We start from the raw sequence: 19,881 nt of genomic DNA, 5'->3' as shown, positions 1-19,881 counted from the left end.
CTGCTCTATGTCCTGTATCTGAGGGTCAACAAAATACTTGTAGTGTAGGTTCTGTGTGGAGATATTACTGGGACAAAGTTACGTTAAGCTTCTTGTATCGGCCCTTTGGTTGCAGGCTTTTGAGTTGATTTTCTATCACAGTAGTGAAACAGAATAACTACTTCCCCTCTAGCCTTTGTTGTTGGGAAAAAAACTAATTCCCCACTCCTTTCTTAAAAATACGAGACTTTCTAGATAGCTTAATCGCTATCAGCTTTGCCTTTTTGGCCTTTAAGCAAATCAAATCTTGCTTTTGCAACGTAGTGATGCACTCACTCAACATTGTGGGACATGTGCCCCAGCAATGTAGGCTGATATTTGAATGCCAGGTGCAAATTTGATGCCAATGTTCAATCAACACAGAGCTGCAGCTTCTTGTTCACAATCAACATCTTGATTTCCTGTGTTAATTTCTTGTGTGGCTCTGTGATTTGCCAGCCTTAATCAACATTATGGAATAGTTTAGATGAATTGTGAGGATTTTTTTGCCCTTTTATTTAAAATGCAAAAGCCTTTGTTAGATTTTATTTTAAAAAAATTGTTTTGTACCAATTCTTACTGTATGTACTGTATTATATAGCCGTGTTCTGAAGGTTCGAGGAAAGCATCTCCTCCTGTGTTTCTCCCACCTGCAGTTGAACATGGAGTACGCTTGCAGAGTGTTTCAGGGGAGCACAACAAGGGTAACTATCTGATAGATTGGATTTGTCTGTGTTTATAGACAAGTGAACTTTTTCTTTTGTTTTCCTTGTCAGTCCTGTTGTTCAGTGAGTATGTGCTGTAGCAATGAAGTGCTTGGCTGATGTTAATTAACAGCAGTGAACACTGAACTTGCTGGCCTGCTTGATTAGTCCAGGCGGTTCTTGCGTTCATTATGTATACTTTTTGGATATGTGTTTGTTCGGGTGTTTTTCTTTGCTTTAAGTGGTTGCTTAAAGTGGTGGGAGTGGTATCTGGTTTAAGATTTAGCTGTGAACCCTAGCCTGCTGTGGTAGAGGTGGTCTGCAGCTTTTGTTGCTTTTCGTTCTTTCCTAAAGGTCACAAATGGTGGTGCTGGGTTCCTAATGCTTATGTATGATGCAAGTTTCTTTATTAATTTTGTTGCTGTGTTCTCCTTGATCTGCACAAAACAAGTAGGTAGTCTAGTGTGCCTTGTGTGTGACACTATTGATTCCCTTTCTAATGGGTACTATCAGATTGAAAAGCTGTGGTTTTTCAGGGCTTCAGCCAAGAGCTGACCTGATTCAAAGTCGGAGAAGACTCTTCCAGTGCCTCACCTTGTTCAGTTGTAAAATGTAGGAGATCTCTCCTGTGCTACTCGTTTGTATGCTTGAGAGCATGACCTCAGAGAGAGGTGGGTGCTTAGGTACTCACCCCAGGGTTTCAGAGCAGAAGATAGTATGTCCGTCTCCAGAGGATATCTTGTTGCTGTAGATGTTTTCAGAGCTCGTGTAGCTATTGGTCAGTTGCTGCTCAGAAGGTGTGGAAGCAGCACTCACGGTGCATTCACTTTTCTCTTAGTGCATTTTATGTGCAAAGAGTTTATTTTGGAAAAGCGTGAATAGTCAGCACTCAGGCTGGAATCAGCAGTTATGGTTTTCCAGAGTGGACGCCATTGCTCCTGTCTGGCTCATTCCTGTAAATTTTCCTTGCGTTTCTGTGTGAGTCAATCCTGAGTTTGTTTTACATAATGGAGTAGCTTAGAAGAGAGAACTGACTGTGGTCTGCTCTAGATGGGAGTTTGGTGGTCAGAAGATACTAGACTTTGAAGTGATAAGATTTAAAATGCTTGCAGTGTTCTGGACTGTATTGGAGCTGTGAGCTTCTGTTTCATTCCTAAATGTCAGTCCTTATGTATGTACCTGGTCAGAAGTTGCAGGATTGTGAATCATGGTCAGGTGAGGTATCCCTTGATAGCACTAAGCAAGGAGCCGTGTGTGTTGGCAGCTTCCTCTTAGTGTGAGGTTGTTTTGTATCGTGCTTTTGTGGTATGTCCTGTAGAGTGGAATGTGATAGTAAGTGCCAGATGATGGAGGTGTAGGCAAGAGGGAAGATGACTCAGGGTGTCCATATGCTGAGACTGAAGCATGCTGGAGTTTCTTCCTTAACGTTGTCCCAACACGAGGGACATTGTCATGTCAGCCACCATTCTTATGCATCTTTTGCTGGAAAAGAAATGAAGAGGAGAAAAGAGAATAATGTGATGTGACTGGGTGTAAAGCTACCGTTGAGTGTAACTCATTTCTTGGTTTGTCCTTTGCTGTAGTACTGTTACTCATCTTTCAGATCCTTTGTTTGACTGATGGGGTATAAAAGTGGAGTGCAGTAAATTCTCAGTGTCTCTCTTTGTCCATTTTTTTGTAGGTGCTCTGCCAGCAGTAGGAACAGAGAAAAAGGAAGAGTCTGATTCTCCCTGGGATTCTGAGGTACTTTCTGTGATATGTGCATCTCCCCGGTCTGTGGGAGAGCCAGATGAGAACTACGTGAGAGCTTGCCTTTGAGTTGAGCCCCGCCCCTGGTGAGGCTTATTTACCCCATGTTGCTGCTGCTCGATGTCCTGTATCTGAGGGTCATTGAAATACCTGTAGCGTAGGTTCTCTGTTGAGATAGTACTGGGACAAAGTTATGTCAGACTACTTACGTTGGCCTCCTGGCTGCAGGCTTTGGAGTTGATTTTCTAGCACAGTTTTAATACAGCAGTTTATTGCTGCTTTTAAACTTATGAACTTCTCAGGCATATTTTTGTGAGGATTTTTTTTTTTTTCCTACTATTCAGATCTATTCTGCTGATCCACTCAGAGTTTAATGGATGCCAATACATTGAGCAACCCAGACATTTAGATTTTTCTGTATAGAACCTCTGTCTTCTCTAGATAGACTTAATCCGATTTTGAAAATCGTGTTCAGCAGACACCAAGTGTGCTGGCTGTGTTTATCCTTTCTGTCTGATAATTCTCAAGATGAGAGTGAGCAGGGTCTGTAGCTACTTCCCCTCTAGCCTTTGTTGTTGGGAAAAAAACTAATTCCCCACTCCTTTCTTAAAAATACAAGACTTTCTAGATAGCTTAATCGCTATCAGCTTTGCCTTTTTGGCCTTTAAGCAAATCAAATCTTGCTTTTGCAACGTAGTGATGCACTCACTCAACATTGTGGGACATGTGCCCCAGCAATGTGGGCTGATATTTGAATGCCAGGTGCAAATTTGATGCCAATGTTCAATCAACACAGAGCTGCAGCTTCTTGTTCACAATCAACATCTTGATTTCCTGTGTTAATTTCTTGTGTGGCTCTGTGATTTGCCAGCCTTAATCAACATTATGGAATAGTTTAGATGAATTGTGAGGATTTTTTTGCCCTTTTATTTGAAATGCAAAAGCCTTTGTTAGATTTTATTTAAAAAAAATTGTTTTGTACAAATTCTTACGCGTATGTACTGTATTGTACAGCCGTGTTCTGAAGGTTCGAGGAAAGCATCTCCTCCTGTGTTTCTCCCACCTGCAGTTGAACATGGAGTACGCTTGCAGAGTGTTTCAGGGGAGCACAACAAGGGTAACTATCTCATAGATTGGATTTGTCTGTGTTTATAGACAAGTGAACTTTTTCTTTTGTTTTCCTTGTTAGTCCTGTTGTTCAGTGAGTATGTGCTGTAGCAATGAAGTGCTTGGCTGATGTTAATTAACAGCAGTGAACACTGAACTTGCTGGCCTGCTTAATTAGTCCAGGAGGTTCTTGCGTTCATTATGTATACTTTTTGGATATGTGTTTGTTCGGGTGTTTTTCTTTGCTTTAAGTGGTTGCTTAAAGTGGTGGGAGTGGTATCTGGTTTAAGATTTAGCTGTGAACCCTAGCCTGCTGTGGTAGAGAAGGTCTGCAGCTTTTGTTGCTTTTCGTTCTTTCCTAAAGGTCACAAATGGTGGTGCTGGGTTCCTAATGATTATGTATGATGCAAGTTTCTTTATTAATTTTGTTGCTGTGTTCTCCTTGATCTGCACAAAACAAGTAGGTAGTCTAGTGTGCCTTGTGTGTGACACTATTGATTCCCTTTCTAATGGGTACTATCAGATTGAAAAGCTGTGGTTTTTCAGGGCTTCAGCCAAGAGCTGACCTGATTCAAAGTCGGAGAAGACTCTTCCAGTGCCTCACCTTGTTCAGTTGTAAAATGTAGGAGATCTCTCCTGTGCTACTCGTTTGTATGCTTGAGAGCATGACCTGATCAGAGAGAGGTGGGTGCTTAGGTACTCACCCCAGGGTCTCAGAGCAGAAGATAGTATGTCCGTCTCCAGAGGATATCTTGTTGCTGTAGATGTTTTCAGAGCTCGTGTAGCTATTGGTCAGTTGCTGCTCAGAAGGTGTGGAAGCAGCACTCACGGTGCATTCACTTTTCTCTTAGTGCATTTTATGTGCAAAAAGTTTATTTTGGAAAAGCGTGAATAGTCAGCACTCAGGCTGGAATCAGCAGTTATGGTTTTCCAGAGTGGACGCCATTGCTCCTGTCTGGCTCATTCCTGTAAATTTTCCTTGCGTTTCTGTGTGAGTCAATCCTGAGTTTGTTTTACATAATGGAGTAGCTTAGAAGAGAGAACTGACTGTGGTCTGCTCTAGATGGGAGTTTGGTGGTCAGAAGATACTAGACTTTGAAGTGATAAGATTTAAAATGCTTGCAGTGTTCTGGACTGTATTGGAGCTGTGAGCTTCTGTTTCATTCCTAAATGTCAGTTTCTTATGTATGTACCTGGTCAGAAGTTGCAGGATTATGAATCATGGTCAGGTGAGGTATCCCTTGATAGCACTAAGCAAGGAGCCGTGTGTGTTGGCAGCTTCCTCTTAGTGTGAGGTTGTTTTGTATCGTGCTTTTGTGGTATGTCCTGTAGAGTGGAATGTGATAGTAAGTGCCAGATGATGGAGGTGTAGGCAAGAGGGAAGATGACTCAGGGTGTCCATATGCTGAGACTGAAGCATGCTGGAGTTTCTTCCTTAACGTTGTCCCAACACGAGGGACATTGTCATGTCAGCCACCATTCTTATGCATCTTCTGCTGGAAAAGAAATGAGGAGGAGAAAAGAGAATAATGTGATGTGACTGGGTGTAAAGCTACCGTTGAGTGTAACTCATTTCTTGGTTTGTCCTTTGCTGTAGTACTGTTACACATCTTTCAGATCCTTTGTTTGACTGATGGGGTATAAAAGTGGAGTGCAGTAAATTCTCAGTGTCTCTCTTTGTCCATTTTTTTGTAGGTGCTCTGCCAGCAGTAGGAACAGAGAAAAAGGAAGAGTCTGATTCTCCCTGGGATTCTGAGGTACTTTCTGTGATATGTGCATCTCCCCGGTCTGTGGGAGAGCCAGATGAGAACTACGTGAGAGCTTGCCTTTGAGTTGAGCCCCACCCCTGGTGAGGCTTATTTACCCCATGTTGCTGCTGCTCGATGTCCTGTATCTGAGGGTCATTGAAATACCTGTAGCGTAGGTTCTCTGTTGAGATAGTACTGGGACAAAGTTATGTCAGACTACTTACGTTGGCCTCCTGGCTGCAGGCTTTGGGGTTGATTTTCTAGCACAGTTTTAATACAGCAGTTTATTGCTGGTTTTAAACTTATGAACTTCTCAGGCATATTTTTGTGAGGATTTTTTTTTTCCTACTATTCAGATCTATTCTGCTGATCCACTCAGAGTTTAACGGATGCCAATACATTGAGCAACCCAGACATTTAGATTTTTCTGTATAGAACCTCTGTCTTCTCTAGATAGACTTAATCCGATTTTGAAAATCATGTTCAGCAGACACCAAGTGTGCTGGCTGTGTTTATCCTTTCTGTCTGATAATTCTCAAGATGAGAGTGAGCAGGGTCTGTAGCTACTTCCCCTCTAGCCTTTGTTGTTGGGAAAAAAACTAATTCCCCACTCCTTTCTTAAAAATACAAGACTTTCTAGATAGCTTAATCGCTATCAGCTTTGCCTTTTTGGCCTTTAAGCAAATCAAATCTTGCTTTTGCAACGTAGTGATGCACTCACTCAACATTGTGGGACATGTGCCCCAGCAATGTGGGCTGATATTTGAATGCCAGGTGCAAATTTGATGCCAATGTTCAATCAACACAGAGCTGCAGCTTCTTGTTCACAATCAACATCTTGATTTCCTGTGTTAATTTCTTGTGTGGCTCTGTGATTTGCCAGCCTTAATCAACATTATGGAATAGTTTAGATGAATTGTGAGGATTTTTTTGCCCTTTTATTTGAAATGCAAAAGCCTTTGTTAGATTTTATTTTAAAAAAATTGTTTTGTACAAATTCTTACGCGTATGTACTGTATTGTACAGCCGTGTTCTGAAGGTTCGAGGAAAGCATCTCCTCCTGTGTTTCTCCCACCTGCAGTTGAACATGGAGTACGCTTGCAGAGTGTTTCAGGGGAGCACAAGAAGGGTAACTATCTCATAGATTGGATTTGTCTGTGTTTATAGACAAGTGAACTTTTTCTTTTGTTTTCCTTGTTAGTCCTGTTGTTCAGTGAGTATGTGCTGTAGCAATGAAGTGCTTGGCTGATGTTAATTAACAGCAGTGAACACTGAACTTGCTGGCCTGCTTGATTAGTCCAGGCGGTTCTTGCGTTCATTATGTATACTTTTTGGATATGTATTTGTTCGGGTGTTTTTCTTTGCTTTAAGTGGTTGCTTAAAGTGGTGGGAGTGGTATCTGGCTTAAGATTTAGCTGTGAGCCCTAGCCTGCTGTGGTGGAGAAGGTCTGCAGCTTTTGTTGCTTTTCGTTCTTTCCTAAAGGTCACAAATGGTGGTGCTGGGTTCCTAATGATTATGTATGATGCAAGTTTCTTTATTAATTTTGTTGCTGTGTTCTCCTTGATCTGCACAAAACAAGTAGGTAGTCTAGTGTGCCTTGTGTGTGACACTATTGATTCCCTTTCTAATGGGTACTATCAGATTGAAAAGCTGTGGTTTTTCAGGGCTTCAGCCAAGAGCTGACCTGATTCAAAGTCAGAGAAGACTCTTCCAGTGCCTCACCTTGTTCAGTTGTAAAATGTAGGAGATCTCTCCTGTGCTACTCGTTTGTATGCTTGAGAGCATGACCTCAGAGAGAGGTGGGTGCTTAGGTACTCACCCCAGGGTCTCAGAGCAGAAGATAGTATGTCCGTCTCCAGAGGATATCTTGTTGCTGTAGATGTTTTCAGAGCTCGTGTAGCTATAGGTCAGTTGCTGCTCAGAAGGTGTGGAAGCAGCACTCACGGTGCATTCACTTTTCTCTTAGTGCATTTTATGTGCAAAGAGTTTATTTTGGAAAAGCGTGAATAGTCAGCACTCAGGCTGCAATCAGCAGTTATGGTTTTCCAGAGTGGACGCCATTGCTCCTGTCTGGCTCATTCCTGTAAATTTTCCTTGCGTTTCTGTGTGAGTCAATCCTGAGTTTGTTTTACATAATGGAGTAGCTTAGAAGAGAGAACTGACTGTGGTCTGCTCTAGATGGGAGTTTGGTGGTCAGAAGATACTAGACTTTGAAGTGATAAGATTTAAAATGCTTGCAGTGTTCTGGACTGTATTGGAGCTGTGAGCTTCTGTTTCATTCCTAAATGTCAGTCCTTATGTATGTACCTGGTCAGAAGTTGCAGGATTATGAATCATGGTCAGGTGAGGTATCCCTTGATAGCACTAAGCAAGGAGCCGTGTGTGTTGGCAGCTTCCTCTTAGTGTGAGGTTGTTTTGAATCGTGCTTTTGTGGTATGTCCTGTAGAGTGGAATGTGATAGTAAGTGCCAGATGATGGAGGTGTAGGCAAGAGGGAAGATGACTCAGGGTGTCCATATGCTGAGACTGAAGCATGCTGGAGTTTCTTCCTTAACGTTGTCCCAACACGAGGGACATTGTCATGTCAGCCACCATTCTTATGCATCTTTTGCTGGAAAAGAAATGAAGAGGAGAAAACAGAATACTGTGATGTGACTGGGTGTAAAGCTACCGTTGAGTGTAACTCATTTCTTGGTTTGTCCTTTGCTGTAGTACTGTTACTCATCTTTCAGATCCTTTGTTTGACTGATGGGGTATAAAAGTGGAGTGCAGTAAATTCTCAGTGTCTCTCTTTGTCCATTTTTTTGTAGGTGCTCTGCCAGCAGTAGGAACAGAGAAAAAGGAAGAGTCTGATTCTCCCTGGGATTCTGAGGTACTTTCTGAGATATGTGCATCTCCCCGGTCTGTGGGAGAGCCAGATGAGAACTACGTGAGAGCTTGCCTTTGAGTTGAGCCCCGCCCCTGGTGAGGCTTATTTACCCCATGTTGCTGCTGCTCGATGTCCTGTATCTGAGGGTCATTGAAATACCTGTAGCGTAGGTTCTCTGTTGAGATAGTACTGGGACAAAGTTATGTCAGACTACTTACGTTGGCCTCCTGGCTGCAGGCTTTGGAGTTGATTTTCTAGCACAGTTTTAATACAGCAGTTTATTGCTGCTTTTAAACTTATGAACTTCTCAGGCATATTTTTGTGAGGATTTTTTTTTTTTCCTACTATTCAGATCTATTCTGCTGATCCAGTCAGAGTTTAATGGATGCCAATACATTGAGCAACCCAGACATTTAGATTTTTCTGTATAGAACCTCTGTCTTCTCTAGATAGACTTAATCCGATTTTGAAAATCGTGTTCAGCAGACACCAAGTGTGCTGGCTGTGTTTATCCTTTCTGTCTGATAATTCTCAAGATGAGAGTGAGCAGGGTCTGTAGCTACTTCCCCTCTAGCCTTTGTTGTTGGGAAAAAAACTAATTCCCCACTCCTTTCTTAAAAATACGAGACTTTCTAGATAGCTTAATCGCTATCAGCTTTGCCTTTTTGGCCTTTAAGCAAATCAAATCTTGCTTTTGCAACGTAGTGATGCACTCACTCAACATTGTGGGACATGTGCCCCAGCAATGTAGGCTGATATTTGAATGCCAGGTGCAAATTTGATGCCAATGTTCAATCAACACAGAGCTGCAGCTTCTTGTTCACAATCAACATCTTGATTTCCTGTGTTAATTTCTTGTGTGGCTCTGTGATTTGCCAGCCTTAATCAACATTATGGAATAGTTTAAATGAATTGTGAGGATTTTTTTGCCCTTTTATTTAAAATGCAAAAGCCTTTGTTAGATTTTATTTTTAAAAAATTGTTTTGTACCAATTCTTACCGTATGTACTGTATTATACAGCCGTGTTCTGAAGGTTCGAGGAAAGCATCTCCTCCTGTGTTTCTCCCACCTGCAGTTGAACATGGAGTACGCTTGCAGAGTGTTTCAGGGGAGCACAACAAGGGTAACTATCTGATAGATTGGATTTGTCTGTGTTTATAGACAAGTGAACTTTTTCTTTTGTTTTCCTTGTCAGTCCTGTTGTTCAGTGAGTATGTGCTGTAGCAATGAAGTGCTTGGCTGATGTTAATTAACAGCAGTGAACACTGAACTTGCTGGCCTGCTTGATTAGTCCAGGCGGTTCTTGCGTTCATTATGTATACTTTTTGGATATGTGTTTGTTCGGGTGTTTTTCTTTGCTTTAAGTGTTTGCTTAAAGTGGTGGGAGGTGTATCTGGTTTAAGATTTAGCTGTGAACCCTAGCCTGCTGTGGTAGAGAAGGTCTGCAGCTTTTGTTGCTTTTCGTTCTTTCCTAAAGGTCACAAATGGTGGTGCTGGGTTCCTAATGATTATGTATGATGCAAGTTTCTTTATTAATTTTGTTGCTGTGTTCTCCTTGATCTGCACAAAACAAGTAGGTAGTCTAGTGTGCCTTGTGTGTGACACTATTGATTCCCTTTCTAATGGGTACTATCAGATTGAAAAGCTGTGGTTTTTCAGGGCTTCAGCCAAGAGCTGACCTGATTCAAAGTCAGAGAAGACTCTTCCAGTGCCTCACCTTGTTCAGTTGTAAAATGTAGGAGATCTCTCCTGTGCTACTCGTTTGTATGCTTGAGAGCATGACCTCAGAGAGAGGTGGGTGCTTAGGTACTCACCCCAGGGTCTCAGAGCAGAAGATAGTATGTCCGTCTCCAGAGGATATCTTGTTGCTGTAGATGTTTTCAGAGCTCGTGTAGCTATAGGTCAGTTGCTGCTCAGAAGGTGTGGAAGCAGCACTCACGGTGCATTCACTTTTCTCTTAGTGCATTTTATGTGCAAAGAGTTTATTTTGGAAAAGCGTGAATAGTCAGCACTCAGGCTGCAATCAGCAGTTATGGTTTTCCAGAGTGGACGCCATTGCTCCTGTCTGGCTCATTCCTGTAAATTTTCCTTGCGTTTCTGTGTGAGTCAATCCTGAGTTTGTTTTACATAATGGAGTAGCTTAGAAGAGAGAACTGACTGTGGTCTGCTCTAGATGGGAGTTTGGTGGTCAGAAGATACTAGACTTTGAAGTGATAAGATTTAAAATGCTTGCAGTGTTCTGGACTGTATTGGAGCTGTGAGCTTCTGTTTCATTCCTAAATGTCAGTCCTTATGTATGTACCTGGTCAGAAGTTGCAGGATTATGAATCATGGTCAGGTGAGGTATCCCTTGATAGCACTAAGCAAGGAGCCGTGTGTGTTGGCAGCTTCCTCTTAGTGTGAGGTTGTTTTGTATCGTGCTTTTGTGGTATGTCCTGTAGAGTGGAATGTGATAGTAAGTGCCAGATGATGGAGGTGTAGGCAAGAGGGAAGATGACTCAGGGTGTCCATATGCTGAGACTGAAGCATGCTGGAGTTTCTTCCTTAACGTTGTCCCAACACGAGGGACATTGTCATGTCAGCCACCATTCTTATGCATCTTTTGCTGGAAAAGAAATGAAAAGGAGAAAACAGAATACTGTGATGTGACTGGGTGTAAAGCTACCGTTGAGTGTAACTCATTTCTTGGTTTGTCCTTTGCTGTAGTACTGTTACTCGTCTTTCAGATCCTTTGTTTGACTGATGGGGTATAAAAGTGGAGTGCAGTAAATTCTCAGTGTCTCTCTTTGTCCATTTTTTTGTAGGTGCTCTGCCAGCAGTAGGAACAGAGAAAAAGGAAGAGTCTGATTCTCCCTGGGATTCTGAGGTACTTTCTGTGATATGTGCATCTCCCCGGTCTGTGGGAGAGCCAGATGAGAACTACGTGAGAGCTTGCCTTTGAGTTGAGCCCCGCCCCTGGTGAGGCTTATTTACCCCATGTTGCTGCTGCTCGATGTCCTGTATCTGAGGGTCATTGAAATACCTGTAGCGTAGGTTCTCTGTTGAGATAGTACTGGGACAAAGTTATGTCAGACTACTTACGTTGGCCTCCTGGCTGCAGGCTTTGGTGTTGATTTTCTAGCACAGTTTTAATACAGCAGTTTATTGCTGCTTTTAAACTTATGAACTTCTCAGGCATATTTTTGTGAGGATTTTTTTTTTCCTACTATTCAGATCTATTCTGCTGATCCAGTCAGAGTTTAATGGATGCCAATACATTGAGCAACCCAGACATTTAGATTTTTCTGCATAGAACCTCTGTCTTCTCTAGATAGACTTAATCCGATTTTGAAAATCATGTTCAGCAGACACCAAGTGTGCTGGCTGTGTTTATCCTTTCTGTCTGATAATTCTCAAGATTAGAGTGAGCAGGGCCTGTAGCTACTTCCCCTCTAGCCTTTGTTGTTGGGAAAAAAACTAATTCCCCACTCCTTTCTTAAAAATACGAGACTTTCTAGATAGCTTAATCGCTATCAGCTTTGCCTTTTTGGCCTTTAAGCAAATCAAATCTTGCTTTTGCAACGTAGTGATGCACTCACTCAACATTGTGGGACATGTGCCCCAGCAATGTAGGCTGATATTTGAATGCCAGGTGCAAATTTGATGCCAATGTTCAATCAACACAGAGCTGCAGCTTCTTGTTCACAATCAACATCTTGATTTCCTGTGTTAATTTCTTGTGTGGCTCTGTGATTTGCCAGCCTTAATCAACATTATGGAATAGTTTAAATGAATTGTGAGGATTTTTTTGCCCTTTTATTTAAAATGCAAAAGCCTTTGTTAGATTTTATTTTTAAAAAATTGTTTTGTACCAATTCTTACCGTATGTACTGTATTATACAGCCGTGTTCTGAAGGTTCGAGGAAAGCATCTCCTCCTGTGTTTCTCCCACCTGCAGTTGAACATGGAGTACGCTTGCAGAGTGTTTCAGGGGAGCACAACAAGGGTAACTATCTGATAGATTGGATTTGTCTGTGTTTATAGACAAGTGAACTTTTTCTTTTGTTTTCCTTGTCAGTCCTGTTGTTCAGTGAGTATGTGCTGTAGCAATGAAGTGCTTGGCTGATGTTAATTAACAGCAGTGAACACTGAACTTGCTGGCCTGCTTGATTAGTCCAGGCGGTTCTTGCGTTCATTATGTATACTTTTTGGATATGTGTTTGTTCGGGTGTTTTTCTTTGCTTTAAGTGTTTGCTTAAAGTGGTGGGAGGTGTATCTGGTTTAAGATTTAGCTGTGAACCCTAGCCTGCTGTGGTAGAGAAGGTCTGCAGCTTTTGTTGCTTTTCGTTCTTTCCTAAAGGTCACAAATGGTGGTGCTGGGTTCCTAATGATTATGTATGATGCAAGTTTCTTTATTAATTTTGTTGCTGTGTTCTCCTTGATCTGCACAAAACAAGTAGGTAGTCTAGTGTGCCTTGTGTGTGACACTATTGATTCCCTTTCTAATGGGTACTATCAGATTGAAAAGCTGTGGTTTTTCAGGGCTTCAGCCAAGAGCTGACCTGATTCAAAGTCAGAGAAGACTCTTCCAGTGCCTCACCTTGTTCAGTTGTAAAATGTAGGAGATCTCTCCTGTGCTACTCGTTTGTATGCTTGAGAGCATGACCTCAGAGAGAGGTGGGTGCTTAGGTACTCACCCCAGGGTCTCAGAGCAGAAGATAGTATGTCCGTCTCCAGAGGATATCTTGTTGCTGTAGATGTTTTCAGAGCTCGTGTAGCTATAGGTCAGTTGCTGCTCAGAAGGTGTGGAAGCAGCACTCACGGTGCATTCACTTTTCTCTTAGTGCATTTTATGTGCAAAGAGTTTATTTTGGAAAAGCGTGAATAGTCAGCACTCAGGCTGGAATCAGCAGTTATGGTTTTCCAGAGTGGACGCCATTGCTCCTGTCTGGCTCATTCCTGTAAATTTTCCTTGCGTTTCTGTGTGAGTCAATCCTGAGTTTGTTTTACATAATGGAGTAGCTTAGAAGAGAGAACTGACTGTGGTCTGCTCTAGATGGGAGTTTGGTGGTCAGAAGATACTAGACTTTGAAGTGATAAGATTTAAAATGCTTGCAGTGTTCTGGACTGTATTGGAGCTGTGAGCTTCTGTTTCATTCCTAAATGTCAGTCCTTATGTATGTACCTGGTCAGAAGTTGCAGGATTATGAATCATGGTCAGGTGAGGTATCCCTTGATAGCACTAAGCAAGGAGCCGTGTGTGTTGGCAGCTTCCTCTTAGTGTGAGGTTGTTTTGTATCGTGCTTTTGTGGTATGTCCTGTAGAGTGGAATGTGATAGTAAGTGCCAGATGATGGAGGTGTAGGCAAGAGGGAAGATGACTCAGGGTGTCCATATGCTGAGACTGAAGCATGCTGGAGTTTCTTCCTTAACGTTGTCCCAACACGAGGGACATTGTCATGTCAGCCACCATTCTTATGCATCTTTTGCTGGAAAAGAAATGAAAAGGAGAAAACAGAATACTGTGATGTGACTGGGTGTAAAGCTACCGTTGAGTGTAACTCATTTCTTGGTTTGTCCTTTGCTGTAGTACTGTTACTCGTCTTTCAGATCCTTTGTTTGACTGATGGGGTATAAAAGTGGAGTGCAGTAAATTCTCAGTGTCTCTCTTTGTCCATTTTTTTGTAGGTGCTCTGCCAGCAGTAGGAACAGAGAAAAAGGAAGAGTCTGATTCTCCCTGGGATTCTGAGGTACTTTCTGTGATATGTGCATCTCCCCGGTCTGTGGGAGAGCCAGATGAGAACTACGTGAGAGCTTGCCTTTGAGTTGAGCCCCGCCCCTGGTGAGGCTTATTTACCCCATGTTGCTGCTGCTCGATGTCCTGTATCTGAGGGTCATTGAAATACCTGTAGCGTAGGTTCTCTGTTGAGATAGTACTGGGACAAAGTTATGTCAGACTACTTACGTTGGCCTCCTGGCTGCAGGCTTTGGTGTTGATTTTCTAGCACAGTTTTAATACAGCAGTTTATTGCTGCTTTTAAACTTATGAACTTCTCAGGCATATTTTTGTGAGGATTTTTTTTTTCCTACTATTCAGATCTATTCTGCTGATCCAGTCAGAGTTTAATGGATGCCAATACATTGAGCAACCCAGACATTTAGATTTTTCTGCATAGAACCTCTGTCTTCTCTAGATAGACTTAATCCGATTTTGAAAATCATGTTCAGCAGACACCAAGTGTGCTGGCTGTGTTTATCCTTTCTGTCTGATAATTCTCAAGATTAGAGTGAGCAGGGCCTGTAGCTACTTCCCCTCTAGCCTTTGTTGTTGGGAAAAAAACTAATTCCCCACTCCTTTCTTAAAAATACGAGACTTTCTAGATAGCTTAATCGCTATCAGCTTTGCCTTTTTGGCCTTTAAGCAAATCAAATCTTGCTTTTGCAACGTAGTGATGCACTCACTCAACATTGTGGGACATGTGCCCCAGCAATGTAGGCTGATATTTGAATGCCAGGTGCAAATTTGATGCCAATGTTCAATCAACACAGAGCTGCAGCTTCTTGTTCACAATCAACATCTTGATTTCCTGTATTAATTTCTTGTGTGGCTCTGTGATTTGCCAGCCTTAATCAACATTATGGAATAGTTTAGATGAATTGTGAGGATTTTTTTGCCCTTTTATTTAAAATGCAAAAGCCTTTCTTAGATTTTATTTTAAAAAAATTGTTTTGTACAAATTCTTACGCGTATGTACTGTATTATACAGCCGTGTTCTGAAGGTTCGAGGAAAGCATCTCCTCCTGTGTTTCTCCCACCTGCAGTTGAACATGGAGTACGCTTGCAGAGTGTTTCAGGGGAGCACAACAAGGGTAACTATCTGATAGATTGGATTTGTCTGTGTTTATAGACAAGTGAACTTTTTCTTTTGTTTTCCTTGTCAGTCCTGTTGTTCAGTGAGTATGTGCTGTAGCAATGAAGTGCTTGGCTGATGTTAATTAACAGCAGTGAGCACTGAACTTGCTGGCCTGCTTGATTAGTCCAGGCGGTTCTTGCGTTCATTATGTATACTTTTTGGATATGTGTTTGTTCGGGTGTTTTTCTTTGCTTTAAGTGTTTGCTTAAAGTGGTGGGAGTGGTATCTGGCTTAAGATTTAGCTGTGAACCCTAGCCTGCTGTGGTAGAGAAGGTCTGCAGCTTTTGTTGCTTTTCGTTCTTTCCTAAAGGTCACAAATGGTGGTGCTGGGTTCCTAATGATTATGTATGATGCAAGTTTCTTTATTAATTTTGTTGCTGTGTTCTCCTTGATCTGCACAAAACAAGTAGGTAGTCTAGTGTGCCTTGTGTGTGACACTATTGATTCCCTTTCTAATGGGTACTATCAGATTGAAAAGCTGTGGTTTTTCAGGGCTTCAGCCAAGAGCTGACCTGATTCAAAGTCGGAGAAGACTCTTCCAGTGCCTCACCTTGTTCAGTTGTAAAATGTAGGAGATCTCTCCTGTGCTACTCGTTTGTATGCTTGAGAGCATGACCTCAGAGAGAGGTGGGTGCTTAGGTACTCACCCCAGGGTCTCAGAGCAGAAGATAGTATGTCCGTCTCCAGAGGATATCTTGTTGCTGTAGATGTTTTCAGAGCTCGTGTAGCTATTGGTCAGTTGCTGCTCAGAAGGTGTGGAAGCAGCACTCACGGTGCATTCACTTTTCTCTTAGTGCATTTTATGTGCAAAGAGTTTATGTTGGAAAAGCGTGAATAGTCAGTACTCAGGCTGGAATCTGCAGTTATGGTTTTCCAGAGTGGACGCCATTGCTCCTGTCTGGCTCATTCCTGTAAATTTTCCTTGCGTTTCTGTGTGAGTCAATCCTGAGTTTGTTTTACATAATGGAGTAGCTTAGAAGAGAGAACTGACAGTGGTCTGCTCTAGATGGGAGTTTGGTGGTCAGAAGATACTAGTCTTTGAAGTGATAAGATTTAAAATGCTTGCAGTGTTCTGGACTGTATTGGAGCTGTGAGCTTCTGTTTCATTCCTAAATGTCAGTCCTTATGTATGTACCTGGTCAGAAGTTGCAGGATTATGAATCATGGTCAGGTGAGGTATCCCTTGATAGCACTAAGCAAGGAGCCGTGTGTGTTGGCAGCTTCCTCTTAGTTTGATGTTGTTTTGTATCGTGCTTTTGTGGTATGTCCTGTAGAGTGGAATGTGATAGTAAGTGCCAGATAATGGAGGTGTAGGCAAGAGGGAAGATGACTCAGGGTGTCCATATGCTGAGACTGAAGCATGCTGGAGTTTCTTCCTTAACGTTGTCCCAACACGAGGGACATTGTCATGTCAGCCACCATTCTTATGCATCTTTTGCTGGAAAAGAAATGAAGAGGAGAAAACAGAATACTGTGATGTGACTGGGTGTAAAGCTACCGTTGAGTGTAACTCATTTCTTGGTTTGTCCTTTGCTGTAGTACTGTTACTCATCTTTCAGATCCTTTGTTTGACTGATGGGGTATAAAAGTGGAGTGCAGTAAATTCTCAGTGTCTCTCTTTGTCCATTTTTTTGTAGGTGCTCTGCCAGCAGTAGGAACAGAGAAAAAGGAAGAGTCTGATTCTCCCTGGGATTCTGAGGTACTTTTTGTGATATGTGCATCTCCCCGGTCTGTGGGAGAGCCAGATGAGAACTACGTGAGAGCTTGCCTTTGAGTTGAGCCCCGCCCCTGGTGAGGCTTATTTACCCCATGTTGCTGCTGCTCGATGTCCTGTATCTGAGGGTCATTGAAATACCTGTAGCGTAGGTTCTCTGTTGAGATAGTACTGGGACAAAGTTATGTCAGACTACTTACGTTGGCCTCCTGGCTGCAGGCTTTGGAGTTGATTTTCTAGCACAGTTTTAATACAGCAGTTTATTGCTGCTTTTAAACTTATGAATTTCTCAGGCATATTTTTGTGAGGATTTTTTTTTTTTCCTACTATTCAGATCTATTCTGCTGATCCAGTCAGAGTTTAATGGATGCCAATACATTGAGCAACCCAGACATTTAGATTTTTCTGTATAGAACCTCTGTCTTCTCTAGATAGACTTAATCCGATTTTGAAAATCATGTTCAGCAGACACCAAGTGTGCTGGCTGTGTTTATCCTTTCTGTCTGATAATTCTCAAGATGAGAGTGAGCAGGGTCTGTAGCTACTTCCCCTCTAGCCTTTGTTGTTGGGAAAAAAACTAATTCCCCACTCCTTTCTTAAAAATACAAGACTTTCTAGATAGCTTAATCGCTATCAGCTTTGCCTTTTTGGCCTTTAAGCAAATCAAATCTTGCTTTTGCAACGTAGTGATGCACTCACTCAACATTGTGGGACATGTGCCCCAGCAATGTAGGCTGATATTTGAATGCCAGGTGCAAATTTGATGCCAATGTTCAATCAACACAGAGCTGCAGCTTCTTGTTCACAATCAACATCTTGATTTCCTGTGTTAATTTCTTGTGTGGCTCTGTGATTTGCCAGCCTTAATCAACATTATGGAATAGTTTAGATGAATTGTGAGGATTTTTTTGCCCTTTTATTTAAAATGCAAAAGCCTTTCTTAGATTTTATTTTAAAAAAATTGTTTTGTACAAATTCTTACGCGTATGTACTGTATTATACAGCCGTGTTCTGAAGGTTCGAGGAAAGCATCTCCTCCTGTGTTTCTCCCACCTGCAGTTGAACATGGAGTACGCTTGCAGAGTGTTTCAGGGGAGCACAACAAGGGTAACTATCTGATAGATTGGATTTGTCTGTGTTTATAGACAAGTGAACTTTTTCTTTTGTTTTCCTTGTCAGTCCTGTTGTTCAGTGAGTATGTGCTGTAGCAATGAAGTGCTTGGCTGATGTTAATTAACAGCAGTGAACACTGAACTTGCTGGCCTGCTTGATTAGTCCAGGCGGTTCTTGCGTTCATTATGTATACTTTTTGGATATGTATTTGTTCGGGTGTTTTTCTTTGCTTTAAGTGGTTGCTTAAAGTGGTGGGAGTGATATCTGGTTTAAGATTTATCTGTCTGAGGATTTGGATATTTCTGGATAATCAGTAGAAGAAAAATATCATTTGGTTAATCTTTTTGTTTGTTTATTTAATTTTTTTTAGTTTCCTGTTTTTCTTTAAGAACTAAAATATGTGGGCAAATTCTTGTTATGTTTCTGCGGGTTTCCACCTGCAGCTCATGGCAGTTGCTTTATGACCATCCTGATTGATCATAAGTGTGCTGGAAAATTTTGCTATTGGAATAAATCTTTTATCTTTTTGAGAGTGCTTTGGCAATGTGGCTTATAATATGGATTCAATGACATAGCCTAAGAGGCAAGTCCAATTTTATTTTTGTAATCAGACACCAAATCTTAGCAAGCTTCTGGAATCCATAAATCAACTTACCAATTGTCTTTAATGTCTGCTTCATATGATTCTGCTAAGCTTGAAAACAGTGTGGGAGGGGGGAAGAGGTGACTGTGGTAGTCTTTCTAATGTATTTCCATGTTACTTGACCACCTAGTGTTCGAAAATCAAGTTTTGATGATTTCTTTTTAGTATTTATTTAAATCTAAAAATTATTTTGTGGAACAATTCGTAGAAGCATTTTGTATGCTTGTTTCATGAATGGAGTCGTAAAGTATAAGATGACTGCAGCACAGGGCAGTAGGTTGTGTGAGTTAGGAAATAAGATTTGACACTAAACTTGAAAAAGATTTGGAATAACGCACATGTTGTGCATTGCAACCAAGCAATGTTTGTATCATTTATTTCCTTGCAAACTGATCCAGAGAGGTCAGTTGAGAACCAGATTGTTTTTACCTCATTGAATGATGTTTGTATGAGGTTGCTGTGTCTGTACCCTTGCTCTCCATAAGCTGTTAATGAGAAAGTAGCCTCAACATTATGCACTGCTAGAATAGAAGTAGTCATAGTTCTGCTGGGTTCTTTCTTGATTGGTCATTAAGAAGCCAAAGCTATCTGCTCTAATTAATTTTTCCAGAAAGCAGAATTCAGCTTCCAAAAGGAACAAAATATTTTAATCTTGTTCTCTTAATAGACATGACTTAATGCTTCACATGAATTGTTGTCATTCTGTGATTTGATTCTTTTTTTTTTTTAATAAAAGTTTGATGATGGGAATTACTCTGTATTTCTTATATACTACTACAAGTTCTGTGTGATAAGATAATTGGATATTAGCTATTTCACTCTCAATGAAGTAATTTGTGCAAGAAACAATTACAGAGCCTACTAATGTTGTAAAGAATAAAAGATATCTTCAATTAAATAAAATAACGCTTTCATTTTTCATCTCCAGGCTTTTCAGAGAAACCCAGTAATTTGCAGGTAAATGCTTTTCACTGAAATCTACTTGTCCTGCTCATTAATGAATATGTAGTTACTTTGAATGTATGGGTGTTTATTTTTCATTGGTTTGTCTTTCATAGTTAAAGGTTTCTGCAGTTTTAGAGATGGATGAAACATCTTCAAAAACAGAAAAGCAAAAATCAGGTAATGTTGTCTTTTATATTCTGATTTTAGCTTCAAAATCTTTCTGATAAGCATATTTAATTAAGCATTTGATTCATTTGTTTTGCAGATCCACAGGAGAAATTGAGTGTAGATGATATTGAAGGTATTTATAAATAGTTGTTGTTTTTTTTTTGTCATGTCCCTTTGTGGGCAGATACATTGTAGTTGTAAATTCTTCAT

At 41.2% G+C, this 19,881-nt stretch overlaps 1 long non-coding RNA gene and 1 pseudogene across 2 annotated transcripts in view; both read left to right on the top strand.

Annotated features, from left to right (window-relative positions):
• The window catches only part of LOC146756981 (uncharacterized), a 56,042-nt pseudogene that overhangs the window by 12,661 nt on the left and 23,500 nt on the right, over positions 1-19,881 (top strand). Inside the window, exons 13-15 of the transcript XR_014936938.1 lie at positions 19,487-19,515; positions 19,617-19,680; positions 19,769-19,804. The product of XR_014936938.1 is annotated as an uncharacterized LOC146756981 (transcript). The remainder of the gene's footprint in view (positions 1-19,486; positions 19,516-19,616; positions 19,681-19,768; positions 19,805-19,881) is intronic.
• On the top strand, positions 5,279-8,543 carry LOC146756982 (uncharacterized). Its single transcript, XR_014937006.1, has 2 exons — positions 5,279-6,455; positions 8,137-8,543. It is a non-coding gene; the product is annotated as an uncharacterized LOC146756982 (long non-coding RNA).

Source organism: Coturnix japonica, chromosome 24, assembly GCF_054131305.1.
Source record: "Coturnix japonica strain WE chromosome 24, WE-NBRP24, whole genome shotgun sequence".
In the NCBI taxonomy this organism is placed as follows: domain Eukaryota; kingdom Metazoa; phylum Chordata; class Aves; order Galliformes; family Phasianidae; genus Coturnix; species Coturnix japonica.
The sequence above is the reverse complement of the archived record's forward strand: the minus strand, read 5'-3'. Positions and strand labels throughout refer to the sequence as shown.